The sequence below is a fragment of the Ursus arctos genome, unplaced genomic scaffold, assembly GCF_023065955.2.
Source record: "Ursus arctos isolate Adak ecotype North America unplaced genomic scaffold, UrsArc2.0 scaffold_24, whole genome shotgun sequence".
NCBI classification, from domain to species: Eukaryota; Metazoa; Chordata; class Mammalia; order Carnivora; family Ursidae; genus Ursus; species Ursus arctos.
In genome coordinates, this window is record NW_026622919.1 from 23,815,137 (window position 1) to 23,824,502 (window position 9,366).

The 9,366-nt window shown below is 46.7% G+C and overlaps 1 non-coding gene across 1 annotated transcript; it reads left to right on the forward strand.

The window, feature by feature from the left end:
• Positions 1-5,976: 5,976 nt before the first annotated feature.
• Positions 5,977-6,048, forward strand: TRNAQ-UUG (transfer RNA glutamine (anticodon UUG)). The gene has a single exon. It is a non-coding gene; the product is annotated as a tRNA-Gln (tRNA).
• Positions 6,049-9,366: the final 3,318 nt, after the last annotated feature.

The following is a 9,366-nucleotide window of genomic DNA, read 5'->3' on the forward strand; positions in this document are numbered from 1 at the left end:
CAGCTGGTCCCTGTCTCCACCCCATCTCTTACACTCAACCCTACATCGAATGACCTTCACAGAGGATTCATATCTGAATATTCAACACCTCCTCTTTTTCTTAATCCTTTGCCTGGAAGCTCCAGCAGCCCTCGTGTCCTTTAGCCTTCCTGCTCTGGCTTCAAACAAGTCTCCCTTCTAAAAATCTATGTCTCTTATCCCACTGGAAATTTTACCAAGAGATTATAAAAGTTTTAATTATGGAACCGAATAATCTGTCCCTCTCCTATCCCAGGCGCTTGGCAAAGGATCCCAGCTCTCCTGCATGCAAGGACACAGAAGGCATGAATCATAAAAGGAAAAGAAAAGGATACATTTGATTTGACTGAAATTCAAGCCTTCTGCTAATCAAAGGACACTATTAAGAAAGTGAAAAGAAAAGCCACAGACTGGAAAAAGCAGCTCTGTAATACAAATATTTGGCAAAAGATTCATATCCCAGGGGTGCCTGGGTGGCACAGCGGTTGGGCGTCTGCCTTCAGCTCAGGGCGAGATCCCGGCGTTATGGGATCGAGCCCCACATCAGGCTCCTCCGCTATGAGCCAGCTTCTTCCTCTCCCACTCCCCCTGCTTCTGTTCCCTCTCTCGCTGGCTGTCTCTATCTCTGTCGAATAAATAAATAAAATCTTTTAAAAAAAAAAAGATTCATATCCCAGATATAGAAAGAATTCCTATAAATCAATAAGATAAAGGCAATTGTTTTAAATGGGCAAAATACTTGAAGAAACCCTTAGAAAAGAAGATATCCAAATGGCCAGGGAGCATGAAAAAAGAAGTTCAACATCATTAGCTACCAGGAAAATGCATATTAAAACCACAAGCAGAAATCATCGCACACCCACCAGAGGGGCTAAATTTAAAAGACTAACGATACCACCTCTTAGCTAAGATGTGAAGCATCGGAAATGCTCTCATACGCTGCTTGTGGGAGGGTAAAAGCGTACAATCACCTTGCAAAGCTGCGTGACAGTTCCTGATAAACGTAAATGTCTGCTTACCTATGACCCAGCAATCCCACTCTTACCCGAACAGGTCTGCACGAGAATGGTCATGCCGGCTTTCTGTGTATTAGCCCCAAACTGGAAACAACCCAAATGTCCATCAATTGGACCAACACAGTTGGTATTCCTACAATGGAATACTACTTGACAATAGAAAAAAACGTCCCACTGGTAGATAAAGTAAGATGGATAAATCTTGAAAACACTGTGTCGAGCAAAAGATACCATTTAGTGATATGTTCTTTATATATATGCTTAAAGAAGAGGCAACACCAGTCTTTCAGTGATAGAAACCAAAGTAGTGATTTCAGGGGAGCAGGACAGGGAATGACAGGAAAAGATACCAGGGAACTTTCTGGGATGATGGAAATGCTGCGTATCTTGATCTAGCTGATAGTCACACAGGGGTACGCCTACATTTGTAAATAATAATAATAATAATAATAATAATAATAATAATTGATTTCTTCAGTGAAGGTTTGTGCATTTTACTTTAAATAATATCTCAATAAAATGCCATTTAATTAGATGTATGTACTATTACGGAACAATCCTCAAGATATGATGCTAAATGAGTAAAAGTGCAGAACAGTGTTTCCACTTTTTAAAAGAAGAGGAGTATGGGGCGCCTGGCTGGTTCAGTCAGGGAAGCATGAGACTCTGGATCTCGGGGTTGTGAGTTCAATCCCCATGTTGGGCATAAAGCTTACTTTTTAAAAAAGGAAAAAAAGGGGCGCCTGGGTGGCACAGCGGTTAAGCGTCTGCCTTCGGCTCAGGGCGTGATCCCGGCGTTCTGGGATCGAGCCCCACATCAGGCTCTTCCGCTATGAGCCTGCTTCTTCCTCTCCCACTCCCCCTGCTTGTGTTCCCTCTCTCGCTGGCTCTCTCTATCTCTGTCAAATAAATAAATAAAATCTTAAAAAAAAAAAAAAAGAAATTGCCTCTGAGAGCAGAAAATTATAGTCAAGAGGTTTATTTGGCTGTGCATTTCCTTTTATACATTGTGAATTTTGTACTGTGCTCACGTATTACCCATGTAAATATTTTAAACTTTTTAAGGAAAGAAGAAACAAGATTTTTAAGTAACATGTCATTATTAGGGGGACCTGGGTGGCTCAGTCGTTAAGCGACTGCCTTCGTCTCAGAGCGTGATCCCAGGGTCCTGGGATCGAGCCCCACATCAAGCCCCGCATCGAGCCCCGCATCGAGCCCTGCACCGGGCTCCCTGCTCCACTGGGAGCCTGCTTCTTCCTCTCCCACTCCCCCTGCTTGTGTTCCCTCTCTCGCTGGCTCTCTGTCTGTCAAATAAATAAATAAAATCTTAAAAAAAATGTCATTATTGTGTTAAGCACAAAAGCAGAGCTTAAAATTATACAGTGAAGACTACATAAAAATGCATTTTAAAACAGGAAGTGGAAAAAAATCAAGTGTCAAAGGTGCTTGCTGGGGAGTGCCTGGCCGGCTCAGCCAGAAGAGCGTGGGACTCTTGATGTCAGGGTCATGGGTTCGAGCCCCACGTTGGGTGGAGAGATTACTAAAGAAAATAAACTTTTTTAAAAAAAGTGCTTGTTGGAATTGTAGTTATTTAAAAATCTTTCTACTTCACTGCATTTTCTACATTTTCCATAATACATGCTTCGCCTTTATAACCTGAAAAGATAAAATAATGATTTTAAAAGGAGAAAGTGATAACCTTCAAAAATGGGATAAAATGTGGCTGCTGCTTTGTTCAAAGAAAGTAAGCAGCCAGATCTCCCTGATCAGAGCCTCTGAATGCCAGGCCCAGAGCAGGGCACGGGGCAGCAGGCTCAGAGACTCAGGGCCTCCCGTGTCACCTGGCACAAGGTGGCGCTTATGGCTTGTCTGGCACAGCTGGGGCTCCCAAGGCAAAGTAGGGGGTTTGTGGCACATGTCACCTGTCCTGGGTGGCAAGGACACGCAGCAAGGCTGATTCTATGGCAGCTAGCTGTGAGCAGTGTCAGCCTGGATAAAGGAAACTGACTTGGACTTGACAGTGAACATGAACTCTTTCCACTTCGCTGAAAACATTACTGTACTATTGTTCCACTCGCCACAAGAAACTTAGGAGAATACCTTAAAAGTCCCTAATCCTGGACTTTAACTGTCTTTTCTTTTCTTTTCTTTTTTTTTAAGATTTTATTTATTTGACAGAGAGACACACAGCGAGAGAGGGAACACAGCAGGGGGAGTGGGAGAGGGAGAAGCAGGACTCCCACTGAGCAGGGAGCCCGATGTGGGGCTCGATGTGGGGCTCGATGTGGGGCTCGATCCTAGGACCCCGGGATAACGACCCGAGCAGAAAACAGACGCTTAACGACTGAGCCACGCAGGCACCCCTTACCTGTCTTGTCTTAATCTCTGACCTCATTAAACTTTCTGGGGTACCGTCTGCTTCAGTTCAGCCCTTAATCCCGGGTGCCACCGTGCCACCGCTGAAGCCACGCTCACCCCGCCTCCCCCAGAGCCCAGACCTGCCCACGCTCGAGGAGCCACCTGGTGGAAGCGGAGAGTCTGCGCTCAAAGGCTTCATGGGATGCCATCTCCGGGGTGTCGTGCCTTACGCATTTATGTTAAAAGAAACTAGTGATGCGGGATGGGGGGATTACATATTGTCTCTGTTTTCTCTGTTGTCTCCAAAATAACCAATGTGATGTTAAAGAGAATGTTCTTTCTTCCTCCTGAGTTCTCTGGTGCCCTCTGAGGGGGTTCAATGAGGGTGTTTGGGATGGCACTAGCCACAGTTAAAAATCAGCAAGTCCTGGGCCTTGTCCCCAGAAGAATTCACAGTCCAACCAAGGGGACATGGGGAGGGACGATGGGAGAGACTGAGCCACAGAACACAATGACCTATAATTCCAATAAGTAATGACAAAAGCTGTCAGGGAGATGATCCTTTTTATGTCACTGGAGGAATTCACGGGTGGGGATTTCAGTGAGGGTCTCATTTGGGCTGGGAAGATGTTTCAAGCTGAGAAGATGGAGGGAACTGGAAAGGAAGAACCTCCCACAGGAATGGGAGGAGGGAGAAGTCCTCCTATTGGACAGAAGGAACTATCTCCTGTATTTTTTCAAAGGGCATAATCACAACTCTTTAGGATTTCTATGTAGCTTCTGAAAAATTAATTTCAATACACTTTCATGGGTACAGAGTGCTTGTAAGAAGGAAATACATGGGAAGCCAGAGAGACTAAAGCATTTGATATTAAGTCAGTTCGATATTGTTAGTCCAGCCTAATAAAGAGACACCCTTATCTCACCATAGGAACTCAGTGGGAGTTTGGTTCACTCCTCAAAATGGAAAAACTATAATGTTTCTTCTGACAATATACAAGAATTAAAAAGGATTTTTTCAAGCAATACAGTAAATCATAAACTGTGAGAAAGAGACCTCATAAATGTATTCCCCAGGGATATCTGTCCACAGCAGACTTTTTTGGATTTGAGCTAAGCAGGTTCTTGACTAAAGGCAGGAGAAACAGATTCTGGGCAATTGAAACAGGAACAGTACTCCTTGCAAGAAAGTCAGATAGCTCACAGCATCAAAAGGAAAGCAATTCAAGAAAATGGACAAGAATGAGGGGGAACTACGCAACCAGGAACCCAGCCGAGGTCAGTACCCGGGGCAATCTGGTTAGGACCCGACTTCTGCTGCCAGTGGACAGGGAATGGCTGTTGTCACTGCTCCTGAGACACTGGGTGTCCGAGCTACCACCAGCAGCAGATAAAGTTCTAAAACATTCCTGTCTCTGGTCATCAGTCGCTTTGGATTCGAAGTCCAGCTGGCCAGGCTAAGGGACACATAGGCACTCCGGAGAGTGAGTGTATCTGTCTTGGAGCACAGTCCTGCTGTCACCCAGACGCATACCATGCTGGATCCCTCAAGCAAGGCAGCCAGTCAGATGTCACAGGGCAAATAAATGGCACCTATCCAGTTTTTGTGCCTGTAGATAAGTGGGATGTTATTATACATACTAACTGGTAGGTAGATTTTTGGTGTTGGTTTGATTTGGTGAGGCTTGTGGCTCTTTTCGTGTCAACGCAATCAATCAATGTAATACTATAAATCAAAACAACGTCACTACAATAAAACCTCATCTAAATTCCTGCACAGTATTCATTGTATAGATATTGTCAGTATTTACTAAATCGATTTTCGTTTTTGTATTCTATTCTTTACCATTTTAAACATCGCAGCTGAGAACATCCTTGAACACTTGGTACTGGTCCTCGTAGTCCTTTGGGATAAAGTTGCAAAAGTGAAACTGCTGAGTCAAATGTAGTAAGAGGTTTAAAGCTGACCTGGAAAAACCCAAGGGGAAGTCCATCTCTCACTGATCAAAGCTTACAGTTTGGAAGGAACCACGTACCACAGCAGTGCCACCTAGTAGCCCGTAAAGCGGGGAGCGGAAGCAGAATGCTCTGGGTGTCGGCAGAAAGCCTGGTTTTAGGTCCACACCCTCATCTTTCGCGCTTGGGACACCCGGGCTTTGAACCGCCGCCTCCCCACGTGCCAGTCCGCTTCTCTCCCTGCTTGGCCACACCAGCCCCGAAGGAGCGCTTGAAAATAAATAAACAAGGCCGGAGCCCAGGATGCGTGCGCCGAGCGTTCCGCTCCCGGCAGGGGCCGCCGCGGGCCGTCTCCGCCCCCCAGCCCGCCGGCCTCCCGGCTTCCCCGGGCGCAGGTCAGGACCCCGGGAGGAGAGCAGGAAGAGCGGCGACAGGAGATGACACCGCAGGACTGGCAACGTCGGGGCCGCGGAAGCCCTTGCTGCTCCGCTTCCGCCCGCCCTCCCGGCCTTGGGCCCAGAGCGCAGAGCCCCGGCGGGGAGAACGGGACCTCCGCCGGCGTTCTGGAAGGGCAGCTTCGCGCGCCATGTGGCTTGAGAAGCCTCCCGGCCGCCTAAATCCGCCAGCAGGTCCCATGGTGTAATGGTTAGCACTCTGGACTTTGAATCCAGCGATCCGAGTTCAAATCTCGGTGGGACCTCTTCAAATCTTTTGGTTCTACAATTCCTGTTTTGAGGACTGCTGGCGGCGGCGGCCGCTTGGGGCTGTGCCGTTACCCCCGTGACCTAGGGGATCGCGGTTTAGGGTCCCTCCCCCTCTCTGGTTTCAGGTCCAGCCTGGGAGTCGCAGTGCGCATGCGTGAGAGTCAGGGCGGAAAAGTGTTGGTGGAGGCCGAGAGTGACTTTACCTTGGAGGGGACGGTGAAGCGACCCCAGGGAGCCTGCCTCGGACCGCAGCCTTCCGGACTAGAAGACACCCCCCCAAACCCCCGCTGTTGGGAATCTTTCTTCCTATTGGCTAATGTGCAGAATACGATCAATTACTGCTTTATAAACGGATAGAAATACTGGGCGGAGCCAAGGGGCGCGGGAAACAGTAACAGACTGGGGAGAAGGGAGTGTCGTTTGGATCCAGTCCGCCTGTGCGTGGGTCAGATAGTGAAGTGGGTCTGGTTGGTTGTCCGGCACTCAGGCAGTAGGCAGTGAGGTTGTCCATGTCTGTTTTTCAGGCCGTGCCAGTCGGTCAGGGGTCTCCGACCGCGGTTTCTCACCTTGTGGGTGGGGTGTTTTTTCCCTTAGAGGGTAGGAATCTCTATGGGGTTCACTAACAGGGTTGAGCACGTCTGTTGGCGAATCTGTCCAGGACTGGTGTTTTGGGTGCTGGCCAGTCGCGCGTGATTTGCAGGAAAGGGTGTGTCTCTGGGGTAGAGGGGAAGAGGCGCGCCTGGAGTGTTGTCTTCTTTGAATTGTATCTGGGCTTTGAGAGCTGTCTGGCCCCTGGGATGAGTGACGAGGGAGCCCATTGACGCATTTGTGATCTCCCTACAGGGTGATTGGCACCCTGGCTATACGTGCCCGCCCCCCGGGAGGATGCCATGGAAACACGATCCTCGCTCCGCTTTCCCCTGAGCATCCCTCCTCCCCACCCCACCCACACACTGCATAAACGTTTGAATGGATTTGTGTGTGTGACCGAGCCCAGCCTCAAAAATACGTAGGCATGAGAGGTGGGAGGGCTTGCTCTACCAGACATTAAAGCTTATTATCAACTATGAACTATAGGAATAAAAATAGTGTGGTCCTGGTGCAAGAGAGACAAACATGCCAATGGAGCATAACAGGGGGCCCCGAGATAGCCCCACACATATCTGGACAAGTGATTCATGACGAAGGAGCACAACAGAGCAGGAGGGAAAAGAATCTACTTTTCAATAAATTATTCTGGGAGAACTGGGTGTCCAAATGGAAAAATATGAAATCAGTTTCCTCCCAACTTACACTAAACACAGCAATACATTCCGTGTGAATCACAGACCTTAACGGGAAAGGAAAAGCAATAAAGCTTTTGGAAGAGAACACAGGAGAGTATCTTCATGACCTCAGGGTAGGAAAAGTCCTCTTAAACAAGACACAAAGAGTTCTGAAAGCTTAGTCCATGTCACCATATTAATATGCTACTCTGTGTTCTTCTTATCAAGAAACCCCAATAAGAAAGCCAAAAGGTAACCCTCAGAATAAGAAAAGATATTTGTAATGCATAACTGGCAAAGAAATTGTATCTAGATGAAAGAACTTGTAATAATCAGTAAGAATATAAAATTAAAATTTAAAAAATAAGTCAGAATAAAGACAACCTAATAGAAAGATAGCAAACTACTTGAACTGGCACTGCACAAAAAAAGGAAATAAAAAATAACTGACAAAGGAGCACCTGGCTGGCTCGGTCGGGAGAGCATGCAACTCTTGACCTTGAGGTTGTGAATTCAAGCCCCATGTTGGGTGTAGAGATTACTTTAGAAATCTGAAGGGGCACCCAGGTGGCTCAGTGGATTAAGGCTCAGATTTTTGGTTTATGCTCAGTTGGTGATCTCAGGGTTTTGAGTTCGAGCCTCCTGTAGGGCTCTGCACTCAGCAGAGGTGGGGGGGTCTGCTTAAGTTTCTCTCTGCCCCTCCCCACCGTCTGTTCTCTCTCTCAAATACATAAATAAATAATAAATCTTAAAAAAAATAACTGATATACATATGAAAAGATGCAAAGCGTCATTAATCATAGCAAAATGCAGGTTAAAAGCCCAATGAGGTACCACTCTACACTCAACAGAATGACAATGCTGACTCTTTTTAAGAATAGAGAATAGGGGCGCCCGGGTGGCACAGTGGTTAAGTGTCTGCCTTCGGCTCAGGGCGTGATCCCGGCGTCCTGGGATGGAGCCCCACATCAGGCTCCTCCACTATGAGCCTGCTTCTTCCTCTCCCACTCCCCCTGCTTGTGTTCGCTCTCTCGCTGGCTGTCTCTATCTCTGTCGAATAAATAAATAAAATCTTAAAAAAAAAAAAAAAAGAGTGCCATACTCTATCGACTGAGCCTGGAACTGGTAATATTCTATTTCTTGTCCTGGGTGGAGGTTACATAGCTTGTTTGTGACAAAAATTTGTTAAAATGCACATTATGCTGTGTTCATTATTCTGAAAGTGTGTTTTTCAATGTAAGAAGTTAAGAAAGTACCTATCTAGAGACGTGTTTCTGTCCTGGTCACGGATGAGGAATCTGAGAGCAAGAATTTGTCCACAGACTGGGGAGTCAGGATAGAGATCCTCTACTCTGAGCCAGCCCAAGGGCGTTTGAAGGATCAGGTTCAATCCCAGGCATTATAGGAGAACACTGATGAATATCACCCTGCCCCTAACTGTCCAGGTGCATTTGGGTAAGCAATTCGAATGTTCTGAAATTGTAACTATGTGAGGTGATGGACGTGTTAACTAAACTTATTGTGACAATCATGTCACAATACACACGTGAAACAAATATTTATGTTGTGCACCTTAAACTTATACAATCATACATGTCAATTACATCTCAGTAAATCTGGAAAAAAGATATTAGGAGCCTCATTAGTAAAGGAAAAGGGACAACCGCGGTCCTTTTGCATAGCAGGGTGGCAAGAGCTAGTAAAATAGTAAGCAAAAGTCCTTTTCTGGGCACCTGAGCCAAGAGAGGCTCTCTAATGGTAACTGCTAGAAAGAATCAGAACAGAGAGGACTACAGAAGCTCAGACTCTTGAGAAAAGTGCTAATGTGGGGAGGAAAGCAAAACTTGAAGGGTAGCAACAGAGGCAGAGGATGAGAACCTGTGGGTGGAAGTTAGAGGGGCAATCGGAAGAACTTTCTAACAATTCCTGCGTCCTTTGTCCACAGAACAGGCTTGAGAAATTCTGAGTGTCTCATGCCTGGAAGTCTCCTGGGGGCGCTCCAAGGTCTTTGTCACCTGGAGGTGTGGGAAGATTTCTAAAGGTTGGTCC